This window comes from Protopterus annectens, chromosome 3.part0 (assembly GCF_019279795.1).
Source record: "Protopterus annectens isolate FY-2018-M chromosome 3.part0, PAN1.0, whole genome shotgun sequence".
In the NCBI taxonomy this organism is placed as follows: domain Eukaryota; kingdom Metazoa; phylum Chordata; order Ceratodontiformes; family Protopteridae; genus Protopterus; species Protopterus annectens.
Window position 1 is genome coordinate 1617987517 of NC_056731.1, and position 26592 is coordinate 1618014108.

General features: G+C 44.0%; 1 protein-coding gene across 1 annotated transcript in view; it reads right to left on the minus strand.

Moving 5' to 3' along the window:
* Window positions 1-26592, minus strand: part of UBR5 (ubiquitin protein ligase E3 component n-recognin 5) — a 3965620-nt gene that overhangs the window by 1675971 nt on the left and 2263057 nt on the right. The gene's annotated exons all lie outside the window — the stretch shown is intronic.

The window sequence follows — 26592 nt, forward strand, 5'->3', positions numbered from 1 at the left end:
CAATAGGTTGCCAAAACAGGAATAATTATAAGGGGATTTGCCGGAGCCCTTTCCTTCTTCTAGGTCAGTATCTTTGGTAAGAAATTCCTCCACAGAGTCCCAGTGCTTCCTCTTGCACTCTCTCTTCATGGAAATATCCTGCTCTGATGAAGCAGGAGAAGTCAGGGAAGAATGGGTTACTCTCTACAGTGGGCATTCTACAGGCTAATTGACGCAGGCTGTGCAGCTCTCTGCATCAAGCACAATGTTCCTTTAGAGCACACAGGAACACACACAGTCCAGGGTCTGGATTTCACTCTCTGTTTCCTTCCAGTTCCCCAGTAAGACTCCCAACTGGCACAGCTATTGAGATAAGTCCGCAATAGTGTGTTCAGGCCAAGTCCTCCAGCACCTTCTCTGTGAAACCAGTGCTTCGTGTCCCTGCTCTAAGCAGTTGACACACGCTTGAGATTTGATTTTCACACACCCACATACACCCACCCCTGGGAAAGGCTGGCACCAATTTACTAGCTATGCCCCCTTCTGCCCAGACTATAAGGTAGTTAGTGCCACCAGACACTCCAAAGCTAGCTACTCTAAGGCTCTTACAAGGGTACCAAATAATACTGAGTGAAATTAATATTAGTACAAATGGTAGTATTTTGAACAATACAGTAAGACTTTCAGGAGTGGCCACAGAGTCACCAACTAGATATTGAGTATTCTTAAAGGTTAAAATATTCTCTAAAGGACGAGCCACAATGAAAAATGTAAACATATTTAATAACAAATACTAAAAGAACATAAAAATGCTAAATATCTATTTACAATAAACTCCAGACTTTCAAGCACAGGAAATATTAAAATAACATAGATGAATAGATTCACACAGATACAGAAAAACAGTACTCAACTAATCTCACTATATTTTTCTGACTGATCTACAGAAATTCTTATTCCCTGGTTCACTTACTAGAGCACGGCAAGATGAAGTGGGTGAAAGATCTTTGTCAGGTTACAAAAACAGACTGCCATCAGACTTCAGTCTCATCTAGTAACAAAACATCATTTTTGTCCTAGATTACAGAATGACATCACATATATCTGGTCATATGACTTCTGGTTCTCATACCATCCCCATAGCTAAAAGCTACCAGGAATTAGCACATATGTGTTACCATACACACAGATAGAGCTTTGCTAAGATGTGTAATAGCATCTGGAAGTCATAAAACAATTTAAAACTTCTACCCTTCCAGCGTAGCAATTACTTCACTGCTAAAAACAATACAGAAAGTTTCCTAGCACTTGTTTTCCCAGACATTTTGTCTCTGGCTGTAATAAAAACTGTAAGATACAATATTTATGGCATAAATTAAGTAATTTAACTTCTTACAGTTTTTCAAGGTTAGCCAGGGCTGAGCTTAACCTCTTCTCTTCCAGTATCTTCTTTTAAAACATATACATTTAATCAGTTACAATACAGACCCACTGCTTGTACATTTTTTAATATAAGCAACTTTACAAATATATTTTTCAGCACAAGCATCTGTACAAATCAGTCTGATATACAAATGACAAAATTCTTTACAAAAATTACAGTTAGCTGTGCCGGCATATCTTACACATCCACTGCCCTACTTCTGGCATAGATGGCAATATCTCACACAGTCACATTTTCTAAGGCTAAAGTCCCAAGAGGGAATGACTATCCTGAGACAGGAACAGTCAGTCCACACACCAAAACTCCAGCCCCAATGCCACAGTTCCAAGGTGTTAATGGCCCCAAATAAGCTAGGATCAAAGCTATCAAGGAAAGGGACAGATCCGAAGACCGCCAAGTTGCCGGATCCAATCCAGAGGGTGGGAACTCCACCTGCCTGAAAGGCCCTTGTATCCAAAGGGACCCAAGGGAGACAATTGGAAAGATGGAGTGGAGGATCTTGGAGTTTGTGCTGGACCCAAGGGGATAAGCCCTAACTGTATCTGTGCCTGCAAAAAGGACTACATAGCCATTGTGTATAATGACAACCATCACATCTATCAGTCGTATGCTAGACCCTGTACTGGGCTGAGTCAGTGTACTGTCAGAAAGGGTTCTTCCAATTCAGAAGGCAGGTTCTCAGATCCTTTTGTTTGATTCAATCATTACAGCCCTTTGCTTCAAACTTTAGGACTAATGGCAGCAACTGTGTGTTAGTTGCCATGCTGCACGAGTATTCTGCTGTGGACAACAAAGCCACACAAGTCTCAAAGCACAGATCTTTTATCAGATCAGATAAGCATTTCCAGGGCTTGCAAAAAAAAACATCATCAGTGTTTGCATATATCCAGCCTTACTCTGGAATTCCCTTGCAAAATCTTCTCCGGAAATGAGAGGGCTCTGTGGGCCATCACCACTATTTTTCATCATATCTAGGGTCTCCCAAAATTTAGGATCATTGTGTGTGTGTGTGTGTGTGTGTGTGTGTGTGTGTGTGTGTGTGTGTGTGGTGGAAAAATCACTTGCATCTCCATCAACCATGTCTGGTGTTCGGTTGTCAATGTTCTACCTCAACTTCTTCAGTGGGGAAGTCTCCAAGGAGGAAACAAAGGCAAAAGAGTAATTAGACAGTCAAGTATATAATAAAGTAACCACTTGAAATGTTAGGACCCGCTACAGTTAGTCCTAAAAAGTGGAGACTTAACAGCCAAGATATCAGACTTGTATATACCAAGTCTGAAATGCCATTTCTCACAATAGTTCCTTCTCTGAAGAGGTAAGGCAATCCCCGAGTTGTTATTTACAACTTCCCATGCAAAAAAAAGTTTTAAGGAGAAGGTCAACTTTCAAGATTCACTCTTCTCTGGGGTTTTGGCCTTTTTTTGTTTTTGCTTTTTGTCACTCAGCATTTTGAATGCCGATATTTCATTTGGGAGCCTAAAATCCTACAACAGAGGGACTTAGGTTAAAATTGGAGCTGTAACAAGCACCAAGGAAGGCATATGCCTAAAAAATTGTAATGCTAGCACAGGTCAACATCCAGAAATACTCATTAGGACATCACTGTCAACAGTCCTGTGATGGCAACAATTGCCATCAATGCCAAGGAACACGTGGTTGCCAAAACCAATCATTAACACAGGGAGGTCACTTGAAGCCATTAGTACAGAGATCATGGGTACTAAAGAATCAATTCAGAATGGCAATGTGGGTATACTTGCTGAAGCCAAACTTGACTCTCTCATCTCCAAAAACCAGGACTAAAAGGAAACCCAGCAACAAAGTTGCCTGCTCCATGCAGTATGAGCTAACGGTGCTTTCGACATGGAAAAATCAAAGGAAAAAATGTGGCCTCAGGAGTTCCAACATAGTCAATACTTAAGTATTTACCTCTACAGACACTGCCAACTGCAAGATCACTATCAGCCTTTCAGAATCACAGCTATAACATGGACCAATAAGGAAGTATTAGAAAAGATGGGCTAAGGTAAAGAATCTCTATTAACCACAGAACAGTGGGATATAAGACCTGTCTTACCTACCTCAAACTGCAAATGGGCTTTCATTCCTGCACTTAATATCCACACTGGCCAAATGGTTATGGTTGGATGAAAAAGAACTGGCTGATGCAAAGGACCTGGACAACAAATGTATAAACACAAACCTACACTACTTCAGCTTCTGATGGAAAAGGGCGGCTACCCTACTGGCTTCAACCACATTAACTAGAAATTTAAACAGCTAAATATCATAGGCAGAAGACAGTTGAGTGTCATCTAGTCATCTCATCTTCTTAGTAAGCACCACTGTAAACTCCCTGGAGAAGCAAGGGTTGAGCATTTCTTCTCTCCTCTTATGACCCCTATCCTTTGATCTTGGTTTAGGAAATTCTGCACCATACCCCCTAGAACCACTGGAGATAGAAAGCTAGGGAAAGCAGTATCTCTAAAAATAGCTCCTTCACAATCAACTTATTATTTTCTATATATTAAAAAGTGTGTTTATCTAAGATATCCTTAGCATTCAAACATATCTGTCCAGTGTAAAATTTTATGCTTATAGGACACAACACTTCTTAAAACCTGCTGATTTCTCATGCTAAATGTAAACATGGTCAGACATGAAGTGATCAAGACTTGAGGCTACAACACTTCCAGAAAATTAAAACTATCACAAGAACCAAATACTACAAAAGAATACCATACAGGAGGAGGAAAGCAACAGAATAAACAGCAAGGGTCAAAGTTGTGGTAAAATACCACAACTTGTGGGAGATGCAGAATGATAAAGCTCTAAGAATGGCAAAAAAAAAAAATTGCCTGAAATATATCAAGAAGCAAGGGAAACACAACTGAAGACACAATCGGCTGCAAGTTGAAAAATCACCAACTTTGAAAATTCTTTAGTAAAAGAAAAGAAAGACAACCTAGGACTATTTATTTTCTCCCTGCCAGCTTGATGACTGCCAATAAAGATGTACAGAATTATTCAGCAGTGTAGCGCTTTATGGGCACAAGGGGAAAAGTAACACCTGAGAAAGCTTTAAGTACTGAGCTGTCTAAAACCTGCAGTCCAAGTCTTGATGCTTTGAGGAATACCGAAAGAATGTTAAATTATTAGGAACCTCCACAAAAAAAAGCAGAAACTTAATTTGCATCCCAAAAACACTTCCTTGGACTAGGGGTGGGGTTAATGTGTTCAACATTTCTGGATAAAGTACAGTTATGTAAAATCTTACCACAACAGTAAATGTCCTTCTCTTCACTGTTGCAGTATTCAATACAAAAGGCATGTCCTGCATTGGGCAGCTGGTCACCTGGCCAGTATAAAAAGAGAGATGATCTCTGCGCTATCACATTTATGCTCCCCGCACAGAACGCAGGCCATAAAAGGGACATGCAGGCACAACTATCTAGAACTGAACTTCCCCAGAAAAGAACAGCTGTCATAGGACAAAGGAGTCCATGCATATCCATGAGGAAAGAATGTAGAATAAACAAGAGGGAGTTGGAAGGAGGGAACGAATGCTGTAACAGTGAAAAGAAGGATATCTACTGTTACTGTAAGATTTTACACAACTACACTATGTCCTTCTATATCACTGCTGCAGTATTCGATAAGAAATGGATAGTACAAAAGCTCAAGAAACAGAATGGGAGTAGGAAAACTAAGAAGAGCCCTCAACAAACACACACAAAACAGTTTCAGCAAAACCTGTTCTGGCCCTAGAAACCATATCCAACTTATAATGCTTAGTAAAGGTATACACTGAAGACCAAGTAGCAGCTTCAAGAATGGAGTTGGTGTCCAACCCCTCGAACAAAGCACCAGAAGATGCAACAGCCCTAGTGGAATGTGCTCTAACAGAAACAGACAAAACTGACATGAAAAGAACAAAAGGAAACAGCCTTAAATATCCAGGAGAAAATGAATGGTTTGCTTACAAACAGCCAAACCCAAAGACTTGGGTAATAAAAAGCTGATTAGACTTCTGAACATTCCTAGCCTTATCCACATAGTACCTGAGCTGTCTGTGAAAATCCAAGTTATACAGAACCGTCTCAGTAGCAGACTGAGGAGAAGGGAAAAAGGAAGGTTGTTGCACCAACTGATTCAAGGACAACTCATTGACTACCTTGTGCATACAAGAAGGATTAGTACGAAGGGACATTATATCCCTGTGAAAAACCAAAAAGCAGGAATGGACATAAGGGCCTGAAACTTAGAAACCCTCCAAACAGAAGTAAAAGCCAACAACAAAACAGTCTTCCACGTACAATGTTGCAAAGAAGCAGAATCTATAGGCTCAAATGGAGCCTGAGTCAATTTTTCCAAAACAAAATTAAGGTCCCAAAGAGGAGGAATAGGCTTTTCTTAGAGGCCTAATATGTAGGATGCCTTTAAGAAACTGTATGCCCTCAAATCAAGAAATTAAAGGAGGAATTAAGGGCAGACAAGCAGAAATGGCCAACAAATCTGCCTTCACAGAAGAATAGGCCAAGCCAGGCTGGAGAAACTCACACAAATGAGATAAGACCTGAGGAACCCTCAGTGAAAAAATGGTCCTGGTTACGAGCATGGCACCAGACTGAAAATCTCTTCCATTTGGACATTATTTCGTATTTGTTAACCGGGTTGGTCCAGCTGGGTAAGAATTTACCCTTTTTCAGTGGTGACCTGAGGGGAAAAGCCCCAATCAGACATACAAATACATACAAGTAGAAACAAATTAAAATTTTAAAGAGCAAAACAATCTTATGGATACAATGGATAAGAAGAACATAATGTACTCAATGGAATAGTACATAGCTATATATACAAAAAGTGTAGCAATAGGTTGTAACAGGAAAAACAATAATAGATTTTCTGGCTGAGGGTTTCCTTGCCGCCTGTAAAACCCTGAGCATATCTTCAAAAAAAGGTGCATGAAAGGGATCAAAACCCTATCATCCAAATGCCATTTGCAGAGTGGACAAGTGGGGATGGATGAAAGACCCCCTTGTCCTGTGTAAGGAGATCCAACCAGTGAGATAACTCGTGATGACTGCCCCTGCCCAGATGCATTACCAGGGGAAACTAGTGGTATCTTGGCCAAATAGAAGTCACTAGCAAGAATTTTAGGAAGTCCAGCTGAATCTTCTGCAGGGCTCTTGGGAGCAGAAGAAGAGGAGTGAAAGCATAAAGAAACCTCCCCTTCCAAGGAAAGAGTATGGCACCCATCTTTCAGGCACTGTGGAACAGAAGAGAGGAAACTGCCTGTTCTGGGGTAGGCAAAAAGATCTAACTGAAGAATACCCCACTGATGAACAATGTCCAGAAACATGTCACTATCCACTTGTAAGCCTGTGTTTTGGACCTGCTCAGAGAGTCTGCCACAAGACTGAGCTCTGAAGGAATGTATACTGCCTGAAGAGTTAGCGGACAACTGAGAGCCAATTCCCAAGCCTGAAGCGTCATCCCGCAGAGGAGGTAACATTTTCTGTCCCACTGCTTGTTGACATACCACATCACTGCAGTGTTGTCTGTGTACATCTTCAAGGGGCCTAGAGAAAACATGGGATGAAAAGCCTGAAGGACCACAATCAGAGCCTTCATCTCTTTCATGTTAATATGGTCTGATATTCGAAGGGGAGGTCAAAGACCTTTCAGGTGACCAAGAGGTGCCTCCATCCCATGTCTGAGGCATCGGTGGCAGCTCTTGAGAAGGGACTGGAGGCTGAGTAGGACGGCCTGGGTTGAGAGTGAGCTGTCAAATCCACCACTCGACTTCCTTCTTGAGATAAGGAAAGAGAGGTACATTGAAAGTCAGAGGGTGATGATGCTGCAGCCAAACCAACTTGAGGGTACCAGGGGGCAAATTGTCAAAGAGGAGCAGGTTTACAAAGAAGGCTTCTAGGCCACAGAAATCTGAGAAGCCTTAGCAGAGGGGGGCCTGCCTCTCAACTAGCCTAGTACTTACTTTACTTACCTACAAATCTTCCTGTCCTTAGAGGCCTGGTGGGGCTGCCTGCAAACAAAAGTAGACCTAGAAGGCTAATTCCTCTGAAATACAGAGATAGGAGAAACAAAAATATGTTTATGGTCTTGCAAGACTATGCCTTTCTCTTGACAAGACAAACATGTAGCAGCAGCAGTCTCAAAAAATGAGTACTATCAAAAAGAGCATCCACGAGTATTATCAAAAGGAGCATCAAACAACTTGGTCTTAATTTCTTCTGGAAGAGACTGGAGACTAAGCCAAGAATAAAACCTCATGAAAAACTCAAAAGCCATACCCTAGAAGAGGCATCAGCAGCATCATAGCTACACTTATAGTAGCAAGCCACTTGCTGAGCAGAACCTAAAAAATGCAAAGGATTTGCCATCAGAATCAGGGAGGGCAGAGATAACCTGACAAGCCTGAGCAATCAAGGCCAGAGCATAACTGGTCAAATGAGTCTGGTAATTAATAGCCCGAAACGCCAAAGCAGATGCAGTATAAACTTTCTTGCCAATCTTCTCCACTGCCCTGCTATCTTTATCAGATAGAAAAGGTCAGAAGGCTTGTCAAAAGAGACTGACACCACAGCAGGATCAGCCGAAGGACATTTAAATAACAGACAACACTCAGGAACCTTCAGAACTTATCAGGTTTCTCAGGAGCAGGAGGCTGAGAATTAAGAGAATTGGAAGCAGCAATGAAAGTATCTAACAAGGTAGCCAAGACAGGAGGAAGTGCCAATGGTTAAGAACTATCCACCTAAAGCAACTCATAATACCTTCTCTTAAAATCTGATACTTGAGAAGAATCCCACTTCAAGAATTCCACCCTCCTAGCAATTGTACCCCCTGTCACAAAAGGATTACTGCTAGCCAAGCTAGCTGGAATTTTGTAAATGATCATATGTCGTTTGTGACTATCAGCATGATTCATATGCTTGTATTACAAATAAATTAGAACTGTATGTCATATAAGATGGTTTGTACAGACGTGTGCCGAAAAGTGTACTTGCGTATTATCGCAACCAAATTTCCGCACTGCCATAATTTGGTATGTGTGTGTGGAAACAGGTTACTTAATCTATAAAGGGGTCTGTGAAGAAGAAAACATTACTCTGTCACTGTGGGTATGAGCCACGAAGAGGAGAAAGGGTGCGAGTTTGTACCACTTTGCTCCTGAAACTACACAGTGGTGCTCTGATTTGCAGTGCCTACATTTGTCAAGATGTCAGCTACTGCAAAAGCGAGTCACCAAATACACCCTGCGACGTTAGGAGATTGCAAATCTGTCAAGGCCAAGGATTGCTGCCTTTCTCAGGTTAGGTAAAGTGCTGATTTACACAAACTGCAGTCAATAATTTCAGTTAAGGTGCTAAAGTGTCCCAATGGCCATACTTTACAAATAAAGACAGAAACTCAAAATCACTTCATGATTACACGTAGTAAGAACACTTCCCAAAACATCTTACTGCCGGACAATGAGCTTCTTCCTGAACTTTGTGGCTGTTAGCAGCTTTATTTAATTTTGACCTGAAGATTTATTTTCAAATTGCCCCCCCCAAAGAAAAGTGACCAAAACCATCTTTATAGGATCTGTCTTTGACTTCTCTGAAGGCTTCCTTCCACACGGTCAAAAGAATCTGTTTGTCAAAACAACAGCAGGCATTATAATTCAAGCATGCGTGTGCAATGCAAGCTAAAAACAGGAAGCGGGTTTCCTCAAAATGTTTGTCTTCCCCTTCACAGGCCCTGTAATGCAAAGCTAGTCCACAGCAAAACAGACTGAATACCATCTTACAGTGGTTCATGGCCTTGTTTGTACAGAAGTATGCTAAATTTGCAACCGCAAAAATCTGGTTGCGATAGTACCCTGAAAAGATTATGTTGTAGAGTCCTCAGCTTAGTGATATGTTCACAGGTGTATCCTACTGGAAGAGAACAGAAATGTACATAAACTATTGTAAACTGTGTAAATGAACACATTTTAACAGTGAAAACTGGAACATAGAGTGTTAACTTGCAAAACTTCAGGAAAATACTTGAAATTAAATTATTTTATAACTGCGCTGGAAGCCTTTTGCACTGTACAACTGTTTTATTGTTTTATGTTTTCCAGCAGCTGCAAACATCTGAGGGCTATGCATTGTTACAGGGAGATGTTAAATGCTGGCAGTTTTTAGCAGTGGGGGTTTAGCTTGGGAACTAAAGTCAGATAACAAGATGTTATGTCATTCTGCAAGCTACCCCAGCAGTATTAACATAAGAACTCTCTGAGAGAGACAGAGCATTATGTATTCTGACTTGGACCCAACATCAGCTAGAAGATCCATTCACCACAACTGCCTTGTTGTAATAGTAAGTTAACTAGGGTTCAGTAATTTTTTTTAGATATAGTCAGGAATAGAGCTGACCTTAATTTAAATGCTTTTCTTTATTTGAGACTGTTATGCAACGTTATTTTAAATATTTCTTGTGATTGTGAACTCTGATGTAACTGTGTTTATTTACTGAGTATTTTCTTGTTCTTTTATTATTAAATATATTTAAACCTGTCACCGTGACTGATATCTGTGTGACATACTTTAGTTCTGTGAGTTCTTGCATCTTTATCTTGACTTTCTGAAGAAGTCAACCTATTTAGGTCGACGAAAAGCGCTTTATGGTATTTGTGTTTCTACGTTATATTCGTGTGGTTTTATCTGTAATAGCAGTTGCAGTTGGAACTGATTAAACTTCAAGATTGTTTTATTCAACAAGAGGTGGTTTTTGGCCAGAAGCTTCTTACTTTTTGGTTCCTTGGTTTGTGGTTAACTTACTTCGTTCTTGCATCTTTATTTACTGACATTGTGGGCCACTCTTAATAGTCTTGCTCTTGGTCAAACTACCATTTGGATTAATAGTAACATTACACAGTAAGATTGGACACCCTTTGTTAAGGGCCTTAAAATAGCTGATAAGAAATGTCTTGAGGCAGTCAAAACCTTACAGTCTAGGCAGAAGGGGGCATAGCTAGTGAACCTGTGCCAGCCTTTCTCAGGTATGCGTGTATGTGTGTATAAATGAAATCTCAAACAGTGTGTGCGCATCAGCTACATGGGCAGGGACACAAAGCACTGGTTAGACAGAAAGGGCGCTGGAGGTCTTGGCTTGGCCACTCAGCTGAGATCTCAACTCTATAGCTGTGCCAATGTGGAGTCTTATTGGTGATCTGGAGAAAGAGGGAGAAACCAGCCCCAAATTAACTGTGCTCTCTGTGTGCTCTTAAGAGAATTGCACTTTACTGTGTTGTGTGTACTTGTCATCCTCCCAGTGTGTACGTCCTCCACTGCTGCCAGTGGTGAGGACTGAGGCTCCTTGATTACTGGGCCAGTGGTGGGGCGTCGCACCCACCAAAGGATAATTCCTCAAAAGGATACTCAGGGTTAACAGAATCCTCTTCATCAGAACTGTAAGCCAAAGGTGAAGGCATCTGTGAAGAATAGGGAAAAGACTACTCACCAGACAGGGAATCCTCATCCAGGCAATCAGGTTCCCTAAACTGTTTAGAAGGGGTAGAGGTCCAAGCAAGAGTGGGTACTGAAACCCCTTGAGGAGGCTTTAGGGCCATTAAGGCAGAGAACAAGTCCTGAGTAAACTCCTGACATTCACTTGAGGATCCATAAAACATACCAAAACATGCTTCAGTTTTTGTCTTTTCTTAGAAGGGACCATCAACCTTAACAAATACCGGAGGTTCTGACCCTCGGCGAGATTCGAGAAGAGAACCCAGAACTTCCTCGCTGATCAAAATCTGAGGAATCTTTTTAGGATCCTCAGATATAAGCAACTGCAGTTCCCCCTTGGACATCCAGAGCAGATGCCTGCAAAGCCTCAGAGGATCTCCAAAAAGTCAGATACATGCCGGCCTCTGGTGATGAATCAGATGTAAACACCAAAAGACCTATGGAGCTATTACCTGCTTCTAGAGGGACGTCTGGTGGAGGCTGAAAGTACAGTTTTGTACCTACCATAAATGTAGATGTCCGATAGGTATGCAACTGCAGTCCTGACATATGGGTTGTCCTGCCTCAGGCAGCCCTTCGGTCGGCCGGATTCCAAAGTCTGGGTCCGGCGTCGGCTGATGTCGCCCTTTCCCCGACGTCAGAGCGCCTGGGGTATAAAAACATCAGCCGACGCCATCTTCTTCAGTGTTTCTTGCCCCAGACGCCCTCTAAGGAAGGCTAAATTTTGAAAAAAGAGAAAAATTCCAGAAAAGTACAACAGTATAAAAACAAATACACCATAAAAGATTACCCCAGGTAGCTAAAATGAGGGGTAGAAACCCAAAAGTAAACCACAGAGGGGTAGGTGGGAGGGAAAACCTGATTGCAGTTGCATACCTATCGGACATCTACATTTATGGTAGGCACAAAAAGTACAGTTTTGTAACTGTGGCGTTGTCTGTCCTTATCATCAACTGACCTTCTTGGAGAAATGGTCTGAATGACTGGATTGCCAATTTTACTGCCAGCATTTCCTTTAGATTTATGTGTAGGCGCAGCTGGTCTTGAGTCCATAAGCCTTGTATGCACTTGCCCTGCATGTGTGCCCCCCAACCGAGGTCTGAGGCATCTGTCGTGATGGTTTGGCTTGGTTGGCTGTTGCAGAAAGTACAGTTTTGTACCTACCATAAATGTAGATGTCCGAACTGGATAGCATCTGCAGTCATAACAACTGGGTTGTCCTGTCGTCAGGCAGCCCTTCGGTCGGCCGGATTCCAAAGTCCGGGTCCGGCTTCGGCTGATGTCGCACTTCACCCGACGTCATCTCTGCTGGTCTTCGGGTATAAAGGCATCAGCCGACGCCATTTTCCTCAGTGTTTCTTGCCCCAGATGCCAGTTGCCCTCTTGGAAGGCTAAATTTTGGGTAAATGCCAATGTTTCCAAAAAGATAGAAGGCAAACACAAAAAATAAGCATGTATGTACATATATATACAAACAAATACACCATAAGAGACTCCCCCCCGCCAGCTAGCTATTAGGAGGGTAAATACCCTAGGAGTACCACAGAGGGGAAGGAGGGAGGGTAATCCTGACTGCAGATGCTATCCAGTTCGGACATCTACATTTATGGTAGGTACAAAACTGTACTATGTCCTTCATGGATGCATCTGCAGTCATAACAACTGGGTAGAATACCATAGCCAACTAGGGGAGGAGGAAGAATAGATTATGGTGTGGTTAGGATCCCTTGCAGTACAGCAGTGGCAAACCCTGCTCGGGATCTGGAATACAGAGGTAAATTATAATGCTTGGCAAATGTATGCACGGAGGTCCAAGTAGCCGCCTCAATAATGTCCTTGGTTGCCACTCCTCGTAAGAAGGCTGTGGTAGTGGCTGTTGCCCTTGTAGAATGAGGCCTTATGTTCTGTGGAATTGGTTTTCCATGAAAGGAGTAACAGAATCGTATGCAATTTCCTATCCATTTGGAGATTGTCTGTTTGGAAATCGCTTTTCCTTCCCTTCCTGTTGCATAGGCTACAAACAGCTGGTCAGTTTTTCTGTTACTTTTGTTCTGTCCAGGTAGTAGCGTAGCTGTCTATGTACATCCAAGGTATGCAGCATTCTTTCCCTCTGTTTTGTGGGTTTGGGAAGAAGGTAGGTAGGTGGATTGCCTGGTTTAAAGACACTCTGGATACCACCTTAGGCATAAATGTAGGATTAGTCCTCATGGACACTCTATCTTGGTGGAAGATTAGGAAGGGTTGTACTGCCATTAGGGCCTGAAGTTCAGAAACCCTTCTTGCTGAGGTTATTGCCAGTAGGAAAGCAGTTTTCCACGATAGATGCTGCAGGTCTGCTGTTGCTGCTGGTTCAAAAGGTGCGAGTGTCAACTTTTCCAGCACAAAGTTCAAATCCCAAGCTGGCAATGGTGGTTTCCTAGGAGGTTTTACATTCTTGATCCCTCTGAGGAACTGCCTGAGTAAAGGATGTGAAAAGACAGGTGGATCAAAGCTGTATTCTGCTGAAATAGCTGATGCATGTATCTTGATGGAGGAATAGGACAGGCCTGTATGTAGAAGCTCTGCCAAATACTCCAGAATGTTAGCAATGTCTATATTTGACACATCTTTTCCTCTTTCAGCACTCCAAATGACAAACCTTTTCCATTTTCCTGCATAGTTCCTTCTTGTTGAAGGTCTGCGGGCTTCAAGGATAATGTCTTTAACCCTTTGGGAAAGCTCTGGATTAGTTGCTGCTATGTGATGTTCCATGCAGTCAGTTGCAACGTTTTTAGGTTTGGATGCATGATGCTGTAGTTGTTCTGAGTTAACATCAAAGGCAACAGGGGTATTGACCACATTTTGTCCCGAGACATGCTCCTCAGCAATGGGTACCAGTGTTGTCTTGGCCAGTTTGGAGCTATCAGGGTTATCCTTGGACGTTCCTCCTTGATTTTTAGTAATACCTTGTGTATCAAGGGAAGAGGTGGGAATGCATATGCTGTCAGACCTTTCCAGCTGAAGGAGAGCGAGTCCACTTTCCATGCAAGTGGGTGGAATGTCCTTGTGCAGAATTTTTGAGCTGGTGATTGAGAGGAAGCGAATAGATCTATCTGTGGCATTCCCCATTTCTTTGAGATGGCCTTGAAGATGTCCGGGTGTAGCATCCATTCGTGAGCATCCGAGGTGGTTCTGCTTAACATGTCTGCTAGAGTATTCTCCTTTCCTGGTACGAATATTGCCTGTAACTGGATGTTGTAGCTGAGCGCCAGGTTCCAAAGGTCCAAAGTCATTCTGCATAGGGGGTATGAATGAGTGCCTCCCTGTTTGTTGATGTACCACATGACTGTGGTGTTGTCTGTCCTTATCATCAAATGTCCTGCTTTGAGGAATGGTCTGAATTTTTGGATTGCCAGTTTTACTGCCAGCATTTCTTTTAGGTTGATGTGCAGATGGAGCTGGTCCTGTGTCCACAATCCTTGTACGCATTTGTCCAGCATGTGAGCCCCCCCATCCTAGGTCTGAGGTGTCTGTTGTGATGGTTTGGCTTGCTTGATAGTTGTGAAAGGGTAGGCCTGGATTTGACTGGCATGCTTGAGCCCACCATAGGAACTCCTGTTTTAGGCAAGGGATTAGAGGAATTTCTGCTTCTAGGCTGTGCCTGTGTTGGGACCATAAATTCTTTAGGTACCACTGTAGTTTTCTCATATGTAGTCTGGCATGTGGAACCAAGATTATGCAGGATGCCATGAAGCCCAAGGCCTGTAGAACTTTTCTTGCTGTTAGCTTGTTCTGTTTTGTTAGTGCCAAGAAGTAGAGAGGGAGTTCTTTTTGTTTTTCTGCAGTTAAGAATGCCATTTGTTTTACTGTGTCCAATTCCGCGCCCAAGAATGTCCTTGTTTGGGATGGTATCAGCCTTGACTTTTGTAAATTGACTGTGTATCCCAGTGCTTGTAGCAAGTAAATGACCCTTTGTAAATCTGTTGTCAGCTTGCTTTTGTTGTCCCCTGTAGCAGGCAGTCGTCCAGGTATGGATAAATTTGGATTCCCTGTAGTCTGCAGTGGGCGATTACTGATGCCAGGCATTTTGTGAATACTCTGGGCGCAGTAGATAAGCCAAAGGGCAATGCTGAGAATTGATAGTGCTCTGATCCTGCAAGAAATCTGAGGTATCTTCTGCAAATTGGTCGTATGGGGACGTGCAGGTATGCCTCCTTGAGATCTAGAGTTAGCAGCCAGCACTCCTTGCCCAGCATGGGAAGAAGTTGCTGGAGGGTCAGCATTTTGAATTTTGGGACAATGATGTATGTATTTAAGATGGACAGGTCGAGAATAGGTCTCTAGCTTTTTTCCTTTCTTGGAACTAGGAATAGTCTTGAGTAGAATCCTTTGCCTTGTTCTGTTATTGGCACTCTTTCCACAGCTCTCATCTTTGTTAGTTGCGTTATCTGCTGTAGAGCTTCTGTTTTTTGATTTGGAGGCAGGTTTGGCATTCCTCTTTTGACTGGTAAAGTGTGGAAGTGGAACCGGTATCCTTGGTCTATGGTTTGCAGAATCCACTTGTCTTTTGTGATATAGTGCCAGTTCTTCGAAAATAAGGTTAATTTTCCGCCTAATGGTGCTGCTATTTGTTCCCTGGTAGGCGGAGTTAGAATCAAGTCACTGTGCTGTTGTAGTGGCAGTGGCTGTGTCTGTGCCTCTGTTATTACCTTGCCACTGTCCTCTGTAGGCACCCCTCTGGATTGATTTCTGCCTCTGGGACGCCTATTCCTGCCCCTTTGGGATCTTGTGGAGTCAGGAAAGGACCAATTTTTGGCAGGCCAGTTCCTGCTAAACCTTGGGGTTGAACCTGCAAGAAATCTTTAACCGTTTGTACAGATTTTGCCTTTTCTTCCATTTTCTTCATTACCTGCTGGGCAGGTGTACCAAACAAACTGGCCTTATCCATAGGTGCATCTAATAACTTAGCTTTAACATGATCCGGTAAGACCTGTTCCTTCAGCCATGCATGTCTTCTTATCACTGTGCCAGTCATGGCTGATCTAAATGAAGCCTCCAGTGCATCATAGCCACATTTTAAGGAATGGTTACTAACCTGTTGTATGTTATTTACCATTTCTAATATATATTTCTTATCTATAGAGTCATCAGAGGATAGCTTTTTAGTTAACTGATCAAGCATAGACTCTTGGTATTGTATCATGTGAAACTGACAATTTAAAGCTCTAGCTGAGAGAGTAGCGGAGGTGTAAACCTTTTTGCCCCATCTGTCTAAAGACCTGGCTTCCCTTTGAGAAGGAATAGGGTTTTTTGCTGTGGTCGAGGCTACTGCCTTAGGCCCCTGGGATATAGTTTTGGGGTCTGCAAGTGGGGCCTTGTATAAGTGGTGATGAGTGTCTGGAACCCTGTAAAATCTGTCTGGTTTGGCAGGGGCTGGAGGTAAGGAATCTGGTGCAGTGCAGACATCATTAAATGCATCGTCCACAACAGAGAGGACAGGAGGTATAGCTAAAGGCCTGTGTTGTGGGAGGTGCAGAAAAGTCCTAAGTCTTTTTCTGGAATCTGAGAAATCCTGTTCCTGCCATTGGAATTGTTCTCGCATGGCATGTAAGGTTTCCCCAAAGGAGAATTCTTCTGGTGGAGAAGCAGCTGGAATGGATTCTTCAGCATCTGAGTCTTCATAATTGGAGAAATGAGCCTCTGGCTGGTCTGTAATATCGGAGTCCTCCGCGGAATCATCAGAGGACACAGGCTCGGGGGGCTCTGCTCTAGGTCTCTTTTCTGGGGGCTGAGAGGCCCTGTCTGGGTGAGATTGAGATCCCCTAATTAAGGATATTAAATCTTTCTGCCAGAGTAAGCATTTGTGAACTAGAAGTGGGCCTAGTTGAGGGGGGTTTAACAGGCACTGATTTAGTAGATTTGGCTGCTTTAGCCCTGGTAAAGGCCTTAATAGACATGGCTGCAGGAGGCCTAGCAGCACCACGTGCTGGGGTAGAGACATCCAAAGGGATGGTGTCTGATAAATCACTAGTAACCACTGTAGGTAAGATTTCTGAGGCCGATTCAAGTAAGGTAGCAGGAGCCTCAGTAGTAGTCATTGATTCAGCTGTGCTTTGATCAGTTTTCTCGGTTTGGCCGAAACCGAGACACTCGCGGTTTGCTTAACCATGGTTTCGGCCGAAACCGCGGACCGCGAGTGTCGGTCTTTTTCTTTGCGTTTTTTAACAATCTGGGTAGTCGGAGGATCCGACGGCATAATGTACGCAAAATCTGAGCCGAAAAACTGTTCAGCAAACTCCGACCGACGCCTAAGCGCTCGTCGGTTGAATGAGGCACAGGCTGAACAGGCTGCTACGTCGTGGTCTGGGCCTAAACAAGGCAAACAGTAAGAGTGGAAATCTTTATGAGGTATTTGTTTCCACAAGTTAAACAGTTATTGACTTTTTCTGACATCGGCTGAGGCAAGAAAGAGTCCCCAACGGGGTACTTAGCTTTTAGAAGTCTTCGAAGTAGTAATCTCTGGATCTGACCGACCGGCACTTGCGAACAGCTTCTGCTTGGCGCCACGCGGCAAGAAAGACTGAGGAAAATGGCGTCGGCTGATGCCTTTATACCCGAAGACCAGCAGAGATGACGTCGGGTGAAGTGCGACATCAGCCGAAGCCGGACCCGGACTTTGGAATCCGGCCGACCGAAGGGCTGCCTGACGACAGGACAACCCAGTTGTTATGACTGCAGATGCATCCATGAAGGACATGGGCAATCCTGTGTTTGATTGACAGGCCTGAGCCCACCATAGGAACTCTTGTTTCAGGCATGGGATTATTGGGATTTTGGTTTCTAGGCTGTGCTTGTGTTGGGACCACAAATTCCTTAGGTACCACTGTAGCTTTCTCATATGCAGTCTGGCATGAGGGACCAGAATTATGCAGGATGCCATGAAGCCTAGAGCTTGCAGTACTTTTCTTGCAGTTAGGTGGTTCTGCTTTGTTAATGCCAAGAAGTAGAGAGGTAGTTGCTCTTTCTTTTCTGCAGTTAGGAATGCCATTTGTTTTGATGTGTCCAGCTCTGCACCCAGAAAGGTTATTCTTTGGGATGGAATCAGCCTTGACTTTTTATATTGACTGTATATCCCAAGGCTTGCAGCAGGTAAATGACTCTTTGTAAGTCTTCTGCTAGCTTGCTTTTGTTGTCCGCTTGTATCAGGCAGTCGTCCAGGTAGGGATAAATTTGGATTCCCTGAAGTCTGCAATGAGCAATTACTGATGCCAGGCATTTCGTGAACACTCTGGGCGCAGTAGATAAGCCAAAGGGCAATGCTGAAAATTGATAATGCTCTGATCCTGCAAGAAATCTGAGGTATCTTCTGCAAATTGGTCTTATGGGGACGTGCAGGTATGCCTCCTTGAGATCTAGAGTTACCAGCCAAGACTCCTTGCCCAGCATGGGAAGAAGCTGCTGTAGGGTCAGCATTTTGAATTTTGGAACAATAAGGAATGTGTTTAAAGCGGACAGGTCTAGAATGGGTCTCCATTTGTTTTCTTTTCTTGGTACCAGGAAGAGTCTGGAGTAAAATCCCTTTCCTTGCTCCATAGATGGTACATTTTCCACAGCTCTCATTCTTAATAGCTGAGATATTTGTTTTAGAGCTTCTGTCCTTTGAGTAGGTGGTAGGTTTGGCATTCCTCTCTTCCCTGGTAGAGTATGGAAATGGAACCTGTAACCTTGGTCTATAGTTTGCAAAATCCATTTTTCCCTTGTGATGCAATGCCAGTTTTTTGAGAATAAGGTTAGCTTTCCGCCTAAGGGTGCTTCTAGTTGTTCCCTGGTAGGCGGTGCCACTGTCAAGTCACTGTGATTGAGTTGTTGTAGTGGTGGTGGCTGCGTCCGTGCCTCTCTGGTTGTTACCTTGCCATTGGCGTCCTCTGTAGGCACCCCTGGATTGGTTTCTGCCTCTTGAACTCCTATTCCTGCCTCTCTGAGGCTTAGAGGAGTCCGGAAAGGACCAATTCTTGGAGGGCCAGTTCCTGCTAAACCTTGGAGGTTGAACCTGTAGGAAATCTTTCACCGTTTGTACAGATTTCGCCTTCTCTTCCATCTTTTTTAGCACCTGCTGAGCAGGGGAGCCAAATAAATTGACCTTGTCCATGGGTGCATCCAAAAGCTTTGATTTGACATGGTCTGGTAATGCCTGTTCTTTCAACCATGCATGTCTCCTGATAACTGTGCCAGTCATGGCTGATCTAAAGGAAGCCACCAGTGCATCATAGCCACATTTTAAAGAATGGTTACTAACCTGCTGTATGTTATGTACCATTTCCGGAACATATTTTTTATCTAAAGATTCTTCAGAGGAAAGCTTTTTAGTTAACTGGTCAAGCATAAACTCTTGATATTGAATCATATGAAATTGGCAGTTCAAAGCCCTAGCTGACAATGTAGCAGAAGTGTAAACTTTTTTACCCCATCTCTCTAAGGACCTGGATTCCCTTTCAGAGGGGAGGGGCTTTTTAGTAGAAGTAGCAGCTACAGCTTTAGGGCCCTGGGCGATGGTCTCTGGAGCAGTGCAAGCATCATTAAATGCATCATCTACAACAGAAAGAACTGGAGGTATAGCTAAAGGCCTATGTTGTGGCAAATGTAGAAAGGTTCTAAGCCTTTTTCTGGAGTCTGAGAAATCTTGGCCCTGCCACTGAAATTGTTCCCTCATAGCGTGCAAGGTTTCCCCAAAGGAAAATTCCTCAGGTGGAGAGGCTGAAGGAATGGACTCTTCAGCATCAGAGTCTTCGTAAGGAGAATAAGAAGCCTCAGGAAGGTCTGTATGTTCTGATTCATCAGAGGAACCATCAGTAGATACTGGTTCAGGGGGATCTGCTCTAGGTCTCTTTTCTGGAGGTGGGAGAGAGGACCTGTCTGGATGAGGCTGGGATCCACGAATTAAAGAAATTAGATCCTCAGCCAAAGATAGCATATGAGAGCTAGTGCTGGGCCTGTGTGAGGGGGGTTTGGCAGGCACAGTTTTGGAAGCTTTGGCTGCTTTAGCCCTGGCAAAGGCCTTGATAGACATGGCTGCAGGAGGCCTAGCAGCTCCACGTGCAGGGGTAGAAATATCCAGGGGAATTGTGTCTGATAATTCCTGAGAAACCGCAACAGAAGGCTGGATTTCAGAAGCAGATTCTACCAGGTTAGAGGAGGCCTCGGTAGAAGGCATGGTTTCGGCCGAAACCGAGACACTCACGGTTTGCTTAATCGCGGTTTCGGCCGAGACCGCGAGTGTTGGTCCTTTTCTTTTCGTTTTTTGGAAATTTGCGTTGTCGGAGGATCCGACGGCATAATGTAGGCAAAATCAGAGCCGAAAATTTGTTCAGCAAACTCCGACCGACGTCTAAGCGTCCGTCGGTTAAAAGAAGCGCAGGCTAGACAAGCTGCTACGTCGTGCTCCGGGCCTAAACAATGTATACAGTAGGAGTGGAAATCTTTATGAGGTATTTGTTTCCCACAAGATAAACAGTTATTCACTTTCTCTGACATCGGCTGAGGCAAGAGAGAGTCCCCAACGGGGTACTTAGCTTTTTAGAAGTCTTCGAAGTAGTATTCGGTAGTAGTAATCTCTGGATCTGACCGACCGGCACTTGCGAACAGCTTCTGCTTCGGGCGCCACGCGGCAAGAAAGACTGAGGAAAATGGCGTCGGCTGATGCCTTTATACCCGAATAACTGCAGCTATGACGTCGGGTAAAGTGCGACACCAGCCGAGGCCAGACCCAGACTTTGGAATCCGGCCGACCGAAGGGCTGCCTGACGACAGGACAACCCATTTGTAAGGACTGCAGATGCATCCTTGAAGGACATCTGTACTATGTCCTTCAAGGATGCAACTGCAGTCCTGACATATGGGTTGAATACCATAGCCGACCTGGGGGTGGTAGGCACCAAGACAAAGATGGTGTAGCTAAAATGCCCTGCAGGACTGCAGAGGCAAACCCTGCTCTGGACCTGGAGTATAAAGGCAGGTTGTAATGTCTGGAAAATGTATGCACGGAGCTCCATGTAGCAGCTTCTAAAATGTCCTTTGTTGCCACTCCTCTTAAAAAGGCTGTGGAGGTGGCTGTAGCTCTGGTGGAATGTGGCCTGATGTCAGCTGGCACAGTTTTTCCATGAAAAGAGTAGCAGAATCGAATGCAATTTCCAATCCATTTAGAAATTGTCTGTTTGGAAATTGCTTTTCCCTGCAATCCAGCAGCGAAAGCTACAAAAAGCTGGTCAGATTTTCTGAAAGACTTTGTTCTGTCCAAGTAGTAGCGCAACTGTCTGTGTATGTCCAAGGTGTGCAGAAGTCTCCCTCTTTTATTTTGAGGATTGGGAAAGAAGGTACGCAGGTGAATAGCTTGATTCAGGGACACCCTGGATACCACCTTTGGCATGAATGACGGATTGGTTCTCAAAGAAACTCTGTCCTGGTGAAAAATGAGAAATGGTTGTATTGCCATAAGGGCCTGTAGCTCAGAGACTCTTCTTGCTGAGGTTACTGCCAGAAGGAAGGCTGTCTTCCAAGACAGAAATTGCAACTCTGAAGATGCTGCTGGTTCAAAGGGAGGAAGAGTTAATTTTTCCAGCATGAAGTTGAGGTCCCATGCAGGCACTGGTGGTTTCCTTGGAGGGTTGATGTTCTTTATACCTCTTAGAAACTGTCTTAGCAATGGGTGAGAAAATACAGGCGGATCAGTGTTATATTTGGCAGATATTGCTGAAGCATGTATTTTTATGGAAGAATATGAAAGGCCATTGTGGAGCATTTCAGCCAAGTATTCCAGGATCTGTGGAATGCTCATCACTGATGGATCTTGACCCTTTTTGCTGTTCCAGATAAGAAATCTCTTCCATTTTGCTGAGTATGTTTTTCTAGTGGAAGGTCTGCACGCCTCCAGGATGATATCTTTTACCCTTTTGGAAAGTGTATCCTGAGTAATAGTCATGGAATCTTCCAAGCTGTCAGCTTCAATGTATTCAAGCTGGGGTGTAGTGTCCTGTAATTGTGCTGTGTCAGAAGAAGTGGCCATTGAGGAAGGAGCCACGGATTGGTGTGTGTCAAGCTCCGTAGCAGTGGGTACAAGTGTTGTCTTGGCCAGTCTGGAGCTATCAGTATGACTTTCGGTTGCTCTGTCTTGATCTTTAGTAACACCTTGGTCATCAAAGGAAGAGGTGGGAAGGCATATAGTGTTAGAGAGTTCCAACTGAAGGAGAGAGCGTCCACCTTCCATGCTTGAGGATGGTATGTCCTTGTGCAAAACTTTTTCAGATGGTGATTGAAGTGGGAGGCAAAAAGATCTATATCCAGCCTTCCCCATGCTTGAGCTATTTGTAAGAAAATGTCTGGATGCAACATCCATTCGTGTGGATCCATGATGTTTCTGCTTAGGCTGTCCGCCAGAACATTGTCCTTCCCTGGTACAAACTGGGATTGTAGCTCTATTTTCAATTGTAGGGAAATATCCCAGAGATTCATTGCCAGTCTGCAAAGAGGGTAGGAATGGGTACCTCCTTGCTTATGTACCACATAACTGTGGTATTGTCTGTCTTTATTAGTAGATGGCCCTGATGCATGAACTTTTTGAAGGCCTTGACTGCATGTATCACTGCCAGCATTTCTTTTTGGTTGATAAGCAGGTGCTTTTCTTTTTGTGTCCATTGTCCTTGAATGCATCTGCCCTCCATGTGCACCCCCCATCCATGGTCTGAGGCGTCTGTTGTTATGGTTTGACTTGTATGAGGTTTGCTGAAAGGCAGACCTTTGTTTTTCTGGCTTGCTTGAGCCCACCACAGAAATTCCTTTTGAAGGCATGGAATGAGTGGGATCAATGTTTCCAGGCTGTGGCTGTGCTGAGACCATAGACTTTTTAGGTACCATTGTAGTTTCCTCATATGCAGCCTTGCATGTGGAATCAGAAGAATGCAAAATGCCATGAAACCCAGGGCCTGCAGGATTTTCCTTGCAGTCATCTGGGTGTGTGTTGCCAATCTTCTGAAGTATTCTGGTAATTGTTTTTCTTTTGTCAGAAATGCCATCTGAGTGTTTGTGTCCAGTGTGGCACCCAGGAAAGGTATTTGTTGGGATGGTACGAGACTTGATTTCTGAATATTGACTGTGTATCCCAAGGCCTGCAGTAAGCGAATGACATAGTCCAAGTTTTTTAACAAGGTATGTTGGCTGTCCGCTTGTATAAGGCAGTCGTCCAGATAGGGGTATATTTGTATCCCCTGAAGTCTGCAATGTGCAATTACTGATGCCAGGCATTTCGTGAACTCTCTGGGCGCAGTAGATAAGCCAAAGGGCAATGCTGAGAATTGATAATGCTCTGAGCCTGCAAGAAATCTGAGGTATCTTCTGCAACTTTGTCTGATTGAGACATGCAGGTATGCCTCCTTGAGGTCCAGAGTTACCAGCCAAGATCCCTTGCCCAGCATGGGAAGGAGTTGCTGTAAAGTCAGCATTTTGAATTTTGGCACAATAAGGTAAGTATTCAGTGCGGACAAGTCCAGAATGGGTCTCCATTGGTTTTCTTTTCTTGGAACAAGGAACAGTCTTGAATAAAATCCTTGTCCTTGTTCTGCAGAAGGAACCTTTTTTATTGCTCTTATTTGAAGTAGGTTTGTTATTTGTTTGAGTGCCTCTGCCCTTTGATTTGGTGGCAGGTTTGGCCTGCCATGTCTTGTTGGCAGTGTATAAAAATGGAATCTGTTATCTCCAGTATCCATTTGTCCTTTGTAATATTGTGCCAATTTTTTGAGAATAAAGATAACTTTCCGCCCAAAGGTGCTTCTAATTGAGCCCTGGATGGCGGAGTCAAAGTCAAGTCATTGAGATTGTCCTGGCGGAGCAGTGGAAGGTCCTGCCCCACTTCTCTGGTTCGGAGGCTGCCATTGACGTCCTCTGTAGGAGCCTCGAGTTTGCCCTCTACCTCTGCCACGTCTGTTTTTGCCTCTTTGAAATTTGTCTGTGTCAGGAAAGGACCAATGTTTAGAAGGCCAATTCCTGCTGAATCTTGGAGGCTGTACCTGGAGGAAATCTTTGACTGTTTACACTGATTTTGCCTTTTCCTCTATTTTCTTTAAAACCTCTTGTGCAGTAGCACCAAATAGCTTATGTTTCTCTAGTGGTGCATCCAAAAGCTTAATTTTCACATGGTCTGGCAATGTTTGTTCCTTTAACCAAGCATGTCTGCGTATGACCGCACCTGTCATTGCTGCTTTACATGAAGCTTCCAATGCTTCATATCCACACTGAAGGAAACGGCTGTTAACCTGCTTAGTATTATGAACCAATTCCTGTAACCCCTTTCTATCTAATGGTTCAGGGGAAGCCAGTTTCTTTTGCAAGTCATCCAACATGTATTCCTGATACTGAATCATATGGAATTGACAATTTAATGCTCGCATAGAAAGGGTGGAAGATGTATATACTTTCTTGCCCCACCTTTCTAAAGCCCTAGAATCTCTTTCCGAAGGGAGTGGGTTCTTAGCAGTAGTGGAGGAAACCCCTTTAGCCCCCTGAGAAATAGTTTCAGGGTCAGCAGTATGGCCCTTGTACAGAAATTGATGTGGGTCTGGGACCCTGTAGTACCTATCTGGCTTGACAGGAACAGGGGGGAGTGAGTCAGGGGTAACACTAGATTCTAAGTACACATCATCTAAAACATTTAAAACTGGAGGAATAGCTAAGGGTCTATGCTGAGGTAGCTTTAAAAATTCCCTTAACCTTTTCCTAGAATCTGAGTATTCTTGGCCTTGCCATTTGAAGTGTTCCCTCATGGAATGAAGCGTTTCCCCAAAGGAAAACTCCTCAGGAGGAGAAGCAGAGGGAATAGATTCCTCCGCATCAGAATCCTCGTAGGCCGGGAAGGCCTCCTCCTGGTAGTCTGAATGTGCAGAATCACCTGAGGCCTCATCGGAGGACTGGGAGTCTACCTGCTCAACCCTAGGCCTCTTGTCAGCAGGCGGCTGAGAGCCTCTATCTGGATGAGGCTGTGAACCCCTAATCAAAGAAATAAGGTCCTCAGCTAAACTTAAAATTTGAGAACCAGAAGTGGATCCCAGAGAAACAGATCTTGGAGGGAGAGACTTAGCCTGTTTGGCAGCCTTAGCACGTGTGAAGGCCTTAATGGACATAGACACTGGAGGCCTGGCAGCCCCACGTGCTGGAGTAGTCTTATCCACTGAAATGGTGTCAGAAACATCCTGGGCTATGGTCTCAGAGGGGAGCACAGAAACCGGCACCGAGCTGGCCTCCGGTACCGAAGTAACCAGTGGAGCGGTGTCGTCGGTCTGTAGCGGTTGCGAAACCGGCTCAGAAGAGACCGAGACACTTGCGGTAGGCCTAAGTGTGGTGTCGGTCCTTATCCTTCTGTTTTTTAGGTAAATGTGCTGTCGGAAGCTCCGACGGCATGATATAACAGAAATCTTCCCCAAAATAATCCTGTGCAAACTCAGACCGACGCCTAAGAGTGCGTTTATTGAAAGAGGCACAAGCTGCACAGGCCGAGACGTTGTGTTCTGGGCCTAGGCAAGGTAGGCAGTAAGAGTGGAAATCCTTATGAGGTATTTGTTTCCCACAAGTTAAACAATTATTAACTTTTTCACTTTTATATGACATCGGCTGAGGCAAGAAAAGGTCCCCAACGGGGTACTTAGCTTATTTGAAGACTTCAGTAGCTGAAAACACAGGAGCTGGTCGACCAGCACTTGCGAACTGCTTCTGCTTCGGGCGCCACGTGGCAAGAAAGACTGAAGAAGATGGCATCGGCTGACGTTTTAATACCCCAGGCGCTCTGACGTCGGGGAAAGGGCGACATCAGCCAACGCCAGACCGAGACTTTGGAATCCGGCCGACCGAAGGGCTGCCTGAGGCAGGACAACCCATATGTCAGGACTGCAGTTGCATCCTTGAAGGACATCAGCTGCAGAATCTGGCAGAGACTTCTTGCCCTTCTTACCTAGCAAAAGTATCTTGGGGTTAAAGGATTCCACCATGGTACCCTGGACTAAATGCCAACATAAATGGCCAGAGAAAACAAATGGTTTCTGACTGTTTTAGGCACAACAGATAACACAAGAGGTATGGTTGTGGGGAAGCATCCAGACAAAAATAAGACACTGTTTTTGATGACCCTTATGGGCAATTTGCCTCCCACACAGACATTTTCCCCTCTTGGATGACATGAAATCTTGGTAGTGACAAAAAATACAAGCCCTAAAAAGTAAAGCAAAAAATAAAAATAACCCCAATGGGATACTTATCTGGTGTTGTTAAATATTCAGTATAGCAGCAGTGTTAAAACCAACCTGTAAAAATGGCTTTCAAACTAGCAGCAAAAAAGTTCTATGTAGTTGCATCCATACGTCCCTTTTATGCTCTACGTACTGTGCAAGGAGCATACATGTGACAAACGGTGCAAATAAGATGTCTTTTAAGCTTATTTATACTGGCTGAGCAAAGGGGTGCCCAGGACAGAACATCCCTTCTGTACTGAATACAGCAACAGTGATACAGAAGGGCATCTGCTTTTCTGTAAAATCGCTCTTTATTTCTCGGATTCCAAAGCAGAGTCAAGGCAGGAGGGGATGAAGACTATCCCAGCACTTAGTGGGTGCAAGGCACAGCAATTCATCTGGA